The following is a 15378-nucleotide window of genomic DNA, read 5'->3' on the forward strand; positions in this document are numbered from 1 at the left end:
AAACAAATATCATTTCATAAGTCCCAAAGTTATAGACAGAGATCAATAAGAAAGCATAGAGTGTCTAAAGCATAACTGAGAGAAGAGAAAAAAGACATGGTAGAAACAATGACAATACCAAGAACTCTAGTACACTTGGGCATCTAGCCCATCAAGAGGAAAAAATTGTGTAAGAAAAATATCACTTTGAAGGCAAGACAGCTATTGCTTTTTTGCACACTGGTTGCATACTGGGTGTTGAAGCAACTGTGTTTTATTTTTTCTTACTAGAAATCTGATTATAGGGTTTATCCAATATAGATACAGTCTCTGTATGAAGAAGGGATGCTTATAGATAGCTACAAACAATTTATTTTTTTCTTTTTTTATTACCTTAATTAAAAACATTTTATGGCTAAAAAATGCTAACTGTCATTTGAGCATTCATGGAGTTAAATTTCTTTTTTTCTGGGAGAAGGTCTTACCTTGATGTTGATAGCTGTTGACCGATTAGAGTGGTTAATGAAGGCTGGGGTGGCTGGGCATTTTTTTAAAAAATGAGATGAATGAAGTTTGCTGCTATTGACTTCTCCTTTCATGAATGATTTCCTTGTAGGATATGATGCTGTTTGATAACAATGCTGACTTTTTTTATAGACTCTCTCCACTTGCATTATGGTAGTCACCATGAGGCTGCAACCAAAGATTAATCTCTTCAATTGCACATAGTGAATGGAGACTGAACTGCTTTATTTATGAAATTAAATTGCCTTCTTCTTTTAAATTCCTTTGCTTATTTTTGTTGTTATCAGATGATATGTTAGCAAAATGTTGCAGTATTGAAATGTCAATATTCATTTATAAAATTCACTGTGATGCTTTAAACGGACCCAACCAGCATAAAATGATTTGTATGCAAAACACTTAGTGTCTAATCAGAGTCATAAATTTGAGTGAACATTTAATCAATTAGGTTTATGTGAGTCACTGGCAGTTTATAAGATTCTGTGATGATACAAAATGCAGAATAAATAATACATATTATAGGAATTTTCCAAATTAAACTCACTGAATGAGTTTGTTGCACAAACAATGAACATGCAATTAAAATAGTGGGCCATATTCTACTTCTAAAAGGCAATTTAAAAACTGGTGAATCATAAGATATTCAAAAAAATAACTTTTCTTTTCTAAAAATCTTGCCTTATTTTACTTTTGCCTGGTAGACACATGGAAGGTATCACTTATATGAAGTTTCTTAAATAATATACTCTAAATATGTTAACTTCAAACATAAGAGTTATTACTATGAAATATTCATGTGATGATTTTACTCATTCTCTGTATCAATTAAATGAAGTGTAATATTCCTGATGTGCAAGGGAAATAATTAGAAATCAACACTCTCAATTTTCTTCTATAAATGAATAACGATAAACATTTTATTTGATAGACACTAACAGCAGGATACCAGAGCAGAAATCATTACTTTATCATTCAATGTACTCTAGTCCTAGGACAAATTTTGGAAGCACGGCTACATAGATATTATTAAAAATACCCACCACTGTTTTTAAGCTAAGACAGTCAAAAAGAGTATTTTCAGTGCTTTATTCCCTCATCCAACTTCCCTCAGAGTTCTGAGAATTAGACAAGAGGTTATCATGGAAAGTGGGGGTGAAAATGAGTTCAAATTCACTCAAGTTCACTCAAGTTTCTGAGTCAGAGGGAAATTTATATAGGGAATCATGGTGAGGTAACCAAATGGAGAAAAGATAAGACCCAGAAATGTTGTAGTTTTTCTGCTAAGTTTCTTTGTGGCCTTATAAAGCTCAGCCTTTGGGGTTTAATCTTCTCATCTGTAAAATGAAAAGGTAGTACTAGTGTTTAACAAGATAACTTCAGAGTTGGCTTTTGACTATTACTACTTTATATTTTTTTAAGCTTTTATTTATTTATTTTAGAGAGAGAATGGGGGGTACAGAGGGAAAGGGAGAGAATCTTAAGTAGACTGAGTCAGAGCCTAACATGGGGCTCAATCTCATAACCCTGAGATCATGACCTGGGCTGAAATCAAGAGTTGGATGCTTAATTAACTGAGCTATCCAGGTGCCTCTGAATATTACTACTTTAATATTAAATAGTGCAAAAAGCTAAGGAATGTAATCAATATAACTTTGCTACAGTAAATTCAGGCATAAGAAGAATAATCTTAGAAGGAAGATCTGAGATGTGAGGAATGTAATGAATAAAGAATGATCTGGGGAGCAAGTAAGCTTGTAAAAAACAAATAACTTAGTTGATGTAAGATAATAAAAATATCCTTACAAATGATTATCACAATATGTACAATAACATCAATAATTAATTTTAAAATTAAAAAAAACACTAAAAATACTAGAAAATAATAGTATATCAGAACAAGGATGATGAGAATAAGTGTTATAAGATCCTTTGTTATTGGGAGGCCTGGGTGGCTCAACGGTTAAGTGTCTGTCTGCCTTCTGGCTCAGAGTGTGATCCTGGAGTCCTGGGAACGAGTCCCACATTGGGCTACCTGCATGGAGCCTGCTTCTCCCTCTGCCTGTGTCTTTGCTTCTCTCTGTGTGTCTCTCATGAATAAATAAATAAAACCATTAAAAAAAGATCCTTTATTATTAAGGAGAGAAGTTTAATATTTATTAAATGGAATTTGCTAGGTTAGGAACAAATGATAGTTTTAAAACAACTAGTTGCTATGTGGAAAAATGAAAATGCATACCTAATTTCTATCATGCAGTTTCATAGGGAGGAAATAAAAATAAAACCTCACCAAGTCTTCACATTAAAGATTGAAGTGTAAAGGCAAATATATATTAGCTTCTATTGCTACATTGAAAGTCACACCATCTTAGTGACTTAAAACAATATCCATTTTTGATCTCACAGTTCTATAGGTCAGGTGTCCAGATAAGCTCAGATACGGTCTTTGCTTAGGTTCTCACAAGATCACATCAAGTTGTTGGCCAGACTGGGCTCTTACCTGGAGGCCTAGGGGCAAAATACTCTTTCAGGATTACTCAGGTTTTTTTGGCTGAATTCTGTTCTTTGTGGTTTTAGGACTGAGGTCCCTGTTTCCTTGCAGGCTATTGCAGGAGCCACACTGAACTTCTAGAGACCTCTACATTACTAATCATATGGATCCTCCACGATTAAGCTGCAACAGTACACCAAACCCTCCTTGTGCTTTGAAACTCTGACTTCTGCTTCTGCTACCTGGAGGAAATTTTCTGCTTTTAACAAGCTCCTGGTAAGCTCACCAGGAGATTTCTGAATCCCCACCAGGAGATTTCTGAATCTTAAGGTCAACTAACTGGGACTTAAATTATTTCTGTAAAATCACTTCATAACAGTCCCTAGTTTAGTGTTTGATTCCAAGTGACCAGAACCTTGGGTAATGAACATATTTAGAATTATGTCTACTACTCAAAACTTTTAACTATTTATTTATTTATTTATTTATTTATTTATTTATTTATTTATTTATTTATCTATCTATCTATTTATTTATTTAGTTTATTTGAGAGAGAGATAATGAAAGAGAGCTTGGGGAGGGGAGGGGAGAGGGAGAAGGAGAAGTAGACTCCCTGCTGAGACTAATACCTGAGCCAAAGGTAGATGCTCAACTAACTGAAACACCCAGAAGCCCCAAATTTTAGTATTTTAAGGAAAATATGAAAGAAGACATGAGATACTAAAAATAGATAAATTATTAGATAACACAAAATGCAAAGCTTCTTTTATCCAAATTCCTTAACATAGAGAAGTCATTTCCAGTACTTAAAACTGACAAAAAAATAGTATCCAAAATATAGAAAGAAGTCTACAAATTAAGAAGAAAAAGTACAATAGCTCGATACAACAATAATGGCCAAAACATGATCAGACATGTTACAAAACAGGCCATCTGTAAAGTTTTTTAACAAGTCAGAAGATACTCAAAGTTGGGGAGCATGGGTGGTTTGGTTGGTTAAGTGGCTGACTCTTGATGTCAGCCCAGGTCTTGGTCTCAGGGGCACGGAGCCTACTTTAAAAAAAAATTTAAAAAGATGCTGAAGTCATTAATCATCAGAGAAAATGTAAAACTAGGCTTCAGTAACATTCAATATTACCGTATTAGATAAAGCAATTAGCAGCCTACCAAAGTGGTAGATGGCTTATTTAAAACTGGAAACATCTTTAAAAAGCTGCAGAAATGAACATATCTAAACTTAAGCAGAGCCTCCCTCCCAGAAAGAAAAAAAACAAAATAATAAAACCAAACAGTTATACAACTGTCACTGACACCCCCACCCTGCCCCCAGAAGGATTTTCCTATTTGAAAGAGGACTGATTTAGCACTTGGAAGTATGAATTCAGCCACCATAATTTCACCCCTACAGAGAAACTTCCGGTCAGGAAGAAGACAGATTGCCTCTTCCCATTAGCATCAAGAAGCCCAAGAGAACTTTTCATGTTGATGCCCCCAGCCCTGGAGCCCTGAGGGTTTTTTTCTTTTTTTCTTTTCTTTTCTTTTCTTTTCTTTTCTTTTCTTTTCTTTTCTTTTCTTTTCTTTTCTTTTCTTTTCTTTTTCTTTTCTTTTCTTTTCTTTCTTTTCTTTTCTTTTTCTTTTCTTTTTTCTTTTCTTTTCTTTTCTTTTCTTTTCTTTCTTTTCTTTTTTCTTTCTTTTCTTCTTTTCTTTTCTTTCTTTTCTTTTTTTTTCTTCTTTTCTTTCTTTTTTTTCTTTTTCTTTTTTTTTTTTTTTTTTGTTGAGTCATTATATAAACCTTAACTCTGGTTACTTATTAAGTTACTCATTAGTGAGTGCAAATGTATGCAGTTATAAATATGCCCTGTCTTTTCTCCTGATAATTTATTATCAGCTAATCCATAGTCCTCTCCCTGCTCAACTCAAAATTAAGATTGTAGGGAAAAAATCTTTTTCTCCCCAAAAAAATGGCAAACATCAAGAATTTTAACAACACCTATAGTTGGTGACAATTTAGAGAAAATCCTTATGCAATTGGTGGTGAGAGTATAAATTAGTATATTTGGAAAACAAATTGTCAGTTTTGAAAACAAATTACCATTATTTTATAAATCTGAACTTGAACATATCCATGTGGCCATGCAGTTCCCCATCTATATGGATTTTAGATAATCTGTGACCATGCAGTTACTCATCTACATGGATTTTAGAAAATCTGCATAAATGCAGCAAGAAGCACAAAAACATGCTTCTTGTGACAAAAACAAGAGTCTTAGGTCATAAAAACTTGTTTATAACAAAAATAAAAAAAATCCAAATGTCTGCCTAAAGTAGCATAAATAAAATGTATCTTTTTTATACAGCTTAGTTGTGTATACACACACACACACTCACACACACATGGGATATTCTATACACACACACACACACACACACAGAGCAGGATATTATATGAAACACATCCAAAACTTTACTTTCAGGACAGATTTATACTCTAAAAAATAAGTAATGGCTAATATGTCAACTTTACTGTGCCATCGGGTTCCCAGATGGACAAAGATTATTCTCTATGGTATTTTTAAAATTTTATTTATTTATTCATGAGAGACACAGATAGAGAGGTAGAGACATCGGCAAAGGGAGAAGTAGGCTCCCTGCTGGGAGCCCAATGCTGACTTGATCCCAGGACCTGGGGATCACTACCTGAGCCAAAGGCAGATGCTCAACCATTGACCCAACCATGTACCCTGAATATTCTGTATGTTTCTGTTAATATTTGAACTGGTTCAGCTGAGTAAAGCAAATTATCCTCATATAGTGTGGGTGGGCCTAGCTGGCTGCCTTTGAACTTTTTCTACAACATTGTCTCTTCCTGCATGAAAGTTTTTAAACTTTCAAACTGTAACCTCAATTCCCCCTGGATTTCCTGCACTACCGGTCTGTTTTACAGAATTTGGACTTACCAGCTTTCACAACTACATAAGTTAATTCCTTATAATAAATCTCTCTCTCTCTCTCTCTCTCTCTCGATATAGATATATAGATGCTATTGATCTGTTTCCTTAAAGAACTCTAATATGGATCACAATTTTTTGTGGATTATGTAGGCATTGATATTTACTATATTATTAATTAAAACAGTGATTCTTAAAATATTTATTTATTAATTGAAAAATAACAATAAGAACTCCATGGTATGTTAGCATCAATGACCAAATTTCATATTAGAAAGTATTTTACCAAAAATATTACTGGTGAAAAGCATACCAAATGCTGGTGAGGTTGTGGAGCAATAGGATTTTGCATTTATTGTTGGTGAGAATGCAAAATGGCACAGACACTTTGGCGCTTCATTACAAAACTGAACATATTTCTTCCATATGTTCCAGCAATTTTGCTCCTTGGTAACCACCCAAAGAACTTGTAAATGTCTGTCCACTCAAAAACTTGTACACATATGTTTATAACAGTATTACTTTTAATTGCCCAAACTTGGAAACACCCAAGATGTCCTTCAGTGGGTGAATGGATAAATAAACTGTGGAATATATAGACAATGGAATATTATTCAGCACTAAAAAGAAATGAGCTATTGGGCCAAAAGGACATGGAAGAATCATAAAGTATATGACTAGGTGACAGAAGTCAGTCTGAAAAGGCTACATACTGTATGATTCCATTTATGTGGCATTCTGTGAGAGGTAAAACTATGGGGACGATAAAAAGGTCAGTGTGTTCCAGGAGTAAGGGTGGGTGGAGGGTGAATAAGTAGAACACAAGGAATCTTTAGGACAGTTTAAATACTCCATATGATATACAGTAATGAAGGACATATGTCATTATACACTCATCCCAACCCATAGAAAGTACAATACCAAGAGTGAACCCGGAGGTAAATGTAGGTTTATCAGTTGTAACTAATGTGAGAGAGGTTGATAATGGGAGAGGCTGCACATGTGGGAACAGGGTATGGTATATAGGAAATCCCTGTACCTTCTCATCAATTTTGCTATGACCCTAAGACTTCCCTGAAAACATAAAATCTTTAATTGGTGAGAGGAATGGCATTGCTCTACACGTTTGCAAACTTTTTAAAACCTGCCTTTATAAAAAATAGCTGCTTATATCTTCAAACTATTTTTGATATGTTGTTCTGGTGAATTAATGGAGATTTGTTTAACTTATACTTTTAACTTCTACTTTTTAACTAGCATATAAATTATGTGTGTTTAACTTATACTTTTTAACTAGCACATAAATTGTGTGTTCCTTTTATTATCAACTATAACATAAATGGTATTAAAATATATGAATTAGTGCTTTTCTTGTATATTTCTAGCTCTCTTTCAGTCAGTGAAAAGTTATTTTGCATCTGCACTCTAACATTTTTCTAAAAAATACTTTTCATTTATTGTACTCAGGATTGGGTACTGCTATAGAGACCACATCTTTCACCATAATGATTTATCTTTTTTTTAAGATTTGTTTATTTATTTATTTATTTATTTATTTATTTATTTATTTATTTATTCTTGATAGACATAGAGAGAGAGAGAGAGAGAGAGAGGCAGAGACACAGGCAGAGGGAGAAGCAGGCTCCATGCAGGAAGCCTGATGTGGGACTTGATCCCGGGTCTCCAGGATCAGGCCCTGGGCCAAAGGCAGCACTAAACCACTGAGCCACCCAGGCTGCCCTCTCACCATAATGATTTAATCATGAAAGGGGCCTATGTGTCGTGATCAACAGACCAATCAAAAATATGCCTTTCTTTTCTTACCATTATATAATATTCTTAGTATTTGACAATGGTGCTTGAGACTGAGCAACAAATGTACCTCTCCTCCCATGCATCACTTCCAATTTATGCTTCCCACTGCATCCTATAATTGAACGAATGACCTGGCACCCCATCCAGTTACCAAGAGACCAAAATCCTTTAACAAATGACATGCAGATGATAAAATTGTACTTCAAGATTAACACATTCTTTTTTTTTTTTTTTTTTTTTTTAGATTAACACATTCTAAGGCAAACTGAATTCTTCTATCAGCTCCAAAATCACTCCTATGACACTGTTCTCTACCTCAGGAAGTAGAGCTACCATTCATCCAGATGCTTGGGGAAACAAAACAAACAGAACTAATAAGTGAACTAGAACTTGAAATTGTTATCTCTCAGAAACAATCCATCAGCAGTGACTTAGGCTCTGCTTTCAAAATCTATCCCATATGTGATCACTGCCTTCCACCATGTCAGCTAACTACTATAGTCGCAAGCTCCATCATGTTTGTTCAGGACAGCTCAATAGTCTACTAACTGAGGCCCTGCTTCCACTCTTGCTTTGCTCTGCTCTATACAGAGATGAGAAGGATCCTACTAAAATATATATTGGGTCATGTCAGTCTCCTGATCTAAGCCTGCTATTGGCTTTCTGTATCTCTCAAAGGAAAACCTACTGCCTGAATGGTGGCTTCTGTCTACATTGTCATTTCAAATCTATCTTATTCTCACTCCTGCTCAGTCACTTGCTGCTTAAAAAATCCCAAACACCCCCCCACACACACACCCTTTCTTGGACCTAGGCACTTACATTCCTTCTCCCTGAAATGTTTGTTCAGGTGCCTTTCTCCCTTCTTTCATTTCTCTCCAAAAATGCTCTTTCTTCAATGGGACCTTCCTGACTACCTGACAGGGAATACCAAGCTACCCCATTCTATTTCCCATTACCTTGCCTTGCTATAGCATGTATATTTCTACTTATTGTGATGTATTTTATATGTGTATGTATATTTATACATTTAATTTTAAAAATTCTCTTAACTATATCTATATTTGTGTACACTTTTTATTTATTTATCTTTTTACATATTTATTTTATTTTAGAGAGAGAGAGAGAGAATGAGGGGAAAGGAGGACACACGAAGAGAAAGGGAGAGAATCCACAAGCAGACTCCCTGCTGAGTGAGGAGCCTGAGATGGGGCTCCATCTCACTACTCCGAGATCATGACCTGAGCTGAAATCAAGAGTCTGATGCTTACATGACTGAGCCACCCAGATGCTCTATATGTGTATGCTTTTTAAATTTAAGATCTGTATCCCTTGCTAGTTTGTTAGGATTCTATTTTGTCAACATGTTCCTCTCTAATATGTAGAGCAGAGCCTATTCATTTTATTTTTATTATTTTTAAAGGATTTATTTATTAATTTCAGAGAAAAAAAGTATGTAAGTTGAAAGAGATGCCAAGGGAAAGGGGAAGCAGACCTCCCCTCTGAGTGCAGAGACCAATGCAGGGCTCCATCTCTGGACCTGGAGATCATGACCTGAGCCTAAACCAAAAGTCGGTCACTTAACTGACTAAGCCACCCAGGTGACCCAGGGCCTATTTATTTTAAACATTCAGCATATTTTTGTGAATTAATTAATTAATTACTCTATAAGTAAGACATTTCTCTGAATCAACATCAGGTTCCTTAATCTTTGCTCTTCCATAAATTTTACACTTTCTTGTTCCACTGCTCTAAGATAGACATAGATATACATATAGATATAGATTCTTAGCCCAGGCTGCTATAACAAGATATAGACCTTTCTTGACTTACAGTGGAATTATGTCTAGATACACTCATCGTAAATCACAATATCATAAGTCAAAATGCATTTAATACATCTAAGCTATTGAACATTATAACTTAGCCTAGCCTACTTTAAAGATGGTAAGTACCTGAGCCTAGAGTTGGCCATACCATCTAACACAAAGCCTATTTTACAATAAAGTGTTGAATATGTCATGTGATTTATTGAATACTGTACAGAAAGTGAAAAACAAAATGGTTGTACCTTGTAATCACGTAGCTGACTGGGAGGTCAGGCCACTGCCATCGCCCAGGGACACAAGAGAGGGCCATACACCATATTGATTGTTAGCCCAGGAGAATAGCAGAACTCAAAATCTGATTTGCAGTTTCTGAAGAATGCATATCACTTTTGCACCATCGTGAAATAAAAAAATAGTAAGTCAAAACATCCTAAATTAAGGATCATCAGTATCATAAATAGTGTGTCTCAAACACTTCTAGAGGCTGGTAATCTCAGGATCAAAGTGCCAGCAGACTCAGCGTGTGGTGAGATACTTCTTCCAGGTTTGCGATCTTCTTGCTATATCCTCATATGGCAGAAAAAGAGAGATAGGTAACTTTCTAGTTTTGTCTTATAAGGACACTACTCCCATCATGGGAGCTACGTTTCCCTGACCTCCGCTAAACCTACAACCTCCCAAAGACTCCCAAAGACTTCTAATATCATTACAGTAGAGATTAGAGCTTCCACATATGAATTTTTAGAGAATGCATTCAGTTTTTAATATAAATATATATAATTATAATACATATATACATACACATATATATACATATATATATTTGCTGGTGAATATATTTATTAATCCTCTTTCCCTCATACCTTATACTTACCATGGCTTCTACTATGCATAATTTTGGTTGCATTATAGACTTTATCTTATGCCTTCACTCTGTGTGCCTCTCAGTATCTATATTACTTGGCAGGTTTGTGTCTACTAACCCCTCCATTTGGTCCACAGCTCAGATTAAGACAGTCTTAAACTAGACACTAATCTGTGGTGAGATGATGCTCTGAGAACAGTTCTTATAAAATTGTGTTCATTATGTAGATTGCTAAGAGTGTATACTGGCAGGAGAAAGCCCTACTTTAAACATAATAGGAAAAATTTTAAATTATGATTTATAATGCATTAGTGATTTATTTATTATTATTTATTATTATTATTTATTATTATCTCAATTATTCATAATTGAGACATTAGTGTTGACTAGCAATCACACTAAGCTTTATAGTCCATTTATTCTATTTGAAAATCATACCTTTTGCTCTATCCTGAAACTTCCAAATTTACCCCCTATCTTCGTCTCAGCTGACTTTATGTTCTGATTATCTACTGCTGCATAAAGAACCACCATACAATGTAGGGCTTAAACACCATATTCCATCTGACCACAAAGTATTTACAACTCCCCACATTTCCTCTCAATTGTTCTTAAAAATATACCAGTCTCACCCTTAGATCATCTTCCTTCCTTGTATTTTATTATATGCAGCTAAACAATTTGGAATTATATGCAGTTAAACAATTTGGAGATTTGTGTCTAAATATCCATAGTCAGATCCAATAACTCATTAGGTAAAATTTCTATATACCACAGCACAGGCAACAGTTTGATTAGCTTTCTGCCATCCACAAACACTAGTCATCTTTTTTCCCATCCCTCAATAATATTTTTCTCATTTTCTTTAAGTTCTTTGAGTAACTGCAGACTGCCTTTTCCAAGTTGAGTGTTTTATTATTACAGCATCCCATTCCTGATAATAAATTTGTTCCAATATGTGTAAAACACCACCACAAGATGTAGTGGAATATAAAACCAACAGTCCTTTATTTCATTTATGAAAATGTGATTTGGGATCCAAAATGGAAATGGGTTGTTTCTGTTCTACGTGATATCAGTTGGGTGGTTCCAAGTTAGATCACAAACTGTCAAGTTAGTCAACAGAATTTGACAATAATTATGGATTCCAATGAAGCATGTCCTATATGGGGAAAATGACCAGAAAGGAATCAGATCGTGAACGACTTCCAAAATACTTCACTCTTATTTTACATCCCCAGGACATTACATTGAAAATGGAATCTGCACCCCGACTCCCCAGCTCAGCTTCTTTATGACAGAAGTGAATGAAGAGGAGGTTATTTATTCAAGGTGCCTGTCACATCTACATACTCTGACTCAGAATTTTTCCTGTTCAAAATACTGGAGTAAGGATTTTCCTACACGATATTTTCTTGAACTGATTCATAAAATGATAGGTTATAAGTTCTATTAAGTTTCTGAAATTGTATGGAATAATGCACACATGCATTTTTCTTAAGTATAAATCCATAGGAAATGTCTTTGTCCTGAGTAAATTCAATGAGCTAACTATGTCCATATTTTTTCTAGAGTCTTCTCTGCTAGTCAATGTCAATATTCCTCTCCTTTCTAGACCCCTGCCCAGTTTGCATTGTAATATACTAGTTGAGTGGACTTTCTTCTTTTCTACCTTTATCTGAATTTATATCTTCTGTCTAAATTCTATTTGCAATAAAATCTCAGTATGCTCATCTCTGGTCATTATATCTGCAATTCTCGTATTCTCCTTGGAGTCTGATGTTATATTTTAGTGCTTCAATTATTTTTGTTATTTATCTAATGTGTGCATATATTTGACACAATAATGACATTGGTTAAATGTGTGTTAAATGATTGACTTAGCATATATTTTGTCTTCCAAATTAAATTATAAGCACATGATCAGAGAACATTAAGTGTTGTTAGATATTAAAAAAAAAAAAAAAAAGGATCTCATGGGTGGCTCAGACGATTAGGCTTCTAACTTCTGATCCTCAACTCAGGTTTTGATATTAGGGTTGTGATTTCAAGCCCCACATTGGGAAAGCCTACTAATTTTTTTTTAATTGAAAATAAATGAATGAGTTATCTGTGTGTGTGTGAGAGAGAGAGGAAGACAAAGAGAGAGACAGGGACAGAGAGAAGATAAAGAGACAAAACAGAGGGTGTCCTTGAGAACTGATGGAGATACTTTATGTTTCTAAATGATCAGCTTTCTCCCAGATTTAAATCCTATGATAGTATGATTCAGTTTTTTTCCCTTTTCGAAGACAGATAAGAAAATGTTCATGTGTTATAGCTGTTTTATTTTTATTTACATTTCAGATCACTTCCTATCTCTTAAGTTTGATAATGCTAATATTAAGCATGAAAAATGAACCTTCAATTAGCTAAGCGTTTTTCATTATTTGTTTTAATTTTAAATATAAACGATCATCTTAGTTGGCTTCAATTTCTGTAACAAAATTCCATACACTGAGTGACTTAAACAGCAAACATTTCTTTCTTTCTTTTTTTTTTTTTTTTTTTTTTTTGCAAACATTTATTTCTTACAGTTTTGACAGCTCTGATGTCCAAGATCAAGACACTGGCAGATTCAGTTTCTGATGAGAGCCCTCCTCCTAGCTTGTGGATGGCTGCCTTCTCATTGTGTCCTCACATGGCAGAGAGAACTGAGAACTCTGATTCTTATAAAAGGACACCATTCCATCCTGGGGTTCCACTCTCATGACCTCATCTAAATTCAATCACTTGCCAAATGCCTCACCTCCTACTATCACCACTTTGAGAGTTACGGCTTGGACATATGAATTTTGGGAGGACACAAACATTCAGTCCATAACAATAACTTAGATTTATTTGTAGGGAAGGAGCTATTCATGGAGGAATAACTAAAATGTATAAAGGAAGGTTGAATGTTTAAAGAATAAGTTCTAATGGATTTAATAGCTAATATCAGGGTTAGATCAGTCACAAATGAGTTTCCAGAGCTCTATCATTCTTATAAGTGTTTGTTTGTTTGGGTTTATTTTTGTCTTGTTTTTTTGTTTTGTTTTGTTTAAGTAGCCTCCATTCCCAGCATGGAGCTCAACGTGGGGCTTGAGATCAAGACCTGACCTAAAATCAATAGTCGGACGCAAAACTAACTGAGCCACCCAGGCACCCCCCTCATCTTTGTAGGTTTGAAGAGTTGAGTCAAGGTGCCTCAATTGTCCTTGGCAGCAGTAGCAATGGTGACTCTCTTTCCTCTTGGAAATTTGGCTGCATGCAAGCTCTCCTCAGTAGTGCTCTTACTGCACTGATTCCATCTGTTAACAGGTGTCTTATCTCTTTTGCTGGATACTCCCTATGTCAATATTGGGTAGCTCCTGGAAAGAACATGAAATCATTCCTCCCTCCCCTTTCTGTTTGTTTCAAAATCGGATTTAAGAATGTCAACATTCAGACTTCAGAGGCTGCTGCTTGTGGACCGAGTCCTGATCAGGGAACCCCTGAAACACACAATGCTGATAATGTCATGTTGTAAAAGTGAGATGTATACAACAGAGAGAATATGATAATATAAAGTGGTAAGAATACTTCCATGCTAGTTATGAGAATGTGAAAAGATTATTTCCTTGAAAGTTATTTGTGAGATCTGATCATGTCTATAACCAATACACATTTCTAATGCTAGGTATAGAACAGGCACTCAATATCTCATTGTGGTGTTCTTGTAGTTGTTTCTGAATGGATACATACAGGTAATTTCACTAGATACTGTTTTGAGTAATAATAAAATATTTGTACACACAGCATATGCATAGTGTTTGATAGGAAGAGAAGATAATTAATTAGTACCCATTTTACATTTAGCACTTTTGGGCACTGACAGTGTGCAATTGCTCTACTAAAGAACAATAAGAAAACACAAGTAGCTTCTATTTTACCCAAACATTATATTAATTTCTCGTGGATTGGTCAAATATAATAAAGTCTTTTTTACTAACATCTCCCAGAACACATTGTACTTCTTACATTTAACAATGGCAAGACTTTTCACTATAAGGTTTAGATTAGATTTTGCCACACAATAGACAATTCCTAAGGCAGCCTATAATTCCAATCCATTAGGCTAATAGATTGCAGCTGCTGTGAGCAGTAGGCATGTCATTTTTTGATAATGAAATCTAGTAACACATAGAATATAAAGATAAATAAACTGAAAAATGACTCTATACAGCTCATATAAAATGGTTATCTTTTTAAATAAAAAGTCTTATTTTTTTTCTGTAAAATCCTATTAAATATGCATGGCCAACAGAACTTCTAGAACATTAACTTCTAATACATATGAATAATTGCATTATAAAATATTCAAGAAAGTCACCAGAGTAATAGATATTTTTTAGAAGTCATGTTTAATCAATATTTTTTATTTCCTTCCTTTCAATTTCTGCTTTTATAAATCTATTAGAATTACTCATCTTTCCTTATTTATTACTCCATTTGTCATTATAGATTTTGTTTCCCCAAAGCGTGTCATGCTACCAAATTGTTAAAGCTTTCTTAGTAGAGCCCACCTGCTTACAGGAAGAGTGAAACACGATATTACAGCAGAGCTGCTGGAGTCAATTATTTTAACTTTTCTGAGTTCTTAGTACCATTTCAAGGAAAACAAATTACATCCTCCTTAAATTCATTTATTTAAATTGAAAAAAAAGAACTAGTTATATGCTTTATATTATGTCTAACTTTAAAAAATATTTTATCTATTTGAGAGAGAAAGAGTGTACAAGCTGGGGAGAGGGGCAGAGGTAAGGACAAAGAGACTCCCTGCTGAGCAAGGAGCCCAATGAAGGGCTTTATCCCAGGATCCTGAGATCATGACCCTGAGCTAAAAGCAGATGATTAACTGATTAAGCCCCC

At 34.6% G+C, this 15378-nt stretch overlaps 1 long non-coding RNA gene across 1 annotated transcript; it reads right to left on the reverse strand.

The window, feature by feature from the left end:
* Positions 1-348: 348 nt before the first annotated feature.
* LOC144301782 (uncharacterized) lies at positions 349-13126 on the reverse strand. Its single transcript, XR_013368640.1, has 3 exons — positions 13024-13126; positions 9827-10151; positions 349-672 (listed from the first exon to the last, which is right to left on the reverse strand). It is a non-coding gene; the product is annotated as an uncharacterized LOC144301782 (long non-coding RNA).
* Between the last annotated feature and the right edge of the window lie 2252 nt (positions 13127-15378).

The sequence above is a fragment of the Canis aureus genome, chromosome 30 (assembly GCF_053574225.1).
Source record: "Canis aureus isolate CA01 chromosome 30, VMU_Caureus_v.1.0, whole genome shotgun sequence".
NCBI classification, from domain to species: domain Eukaryota; kingdom Metazoa; phylum Chordata; class Mammalia; order Carnivora; family Canidae; genus Canis; species Canis aureus.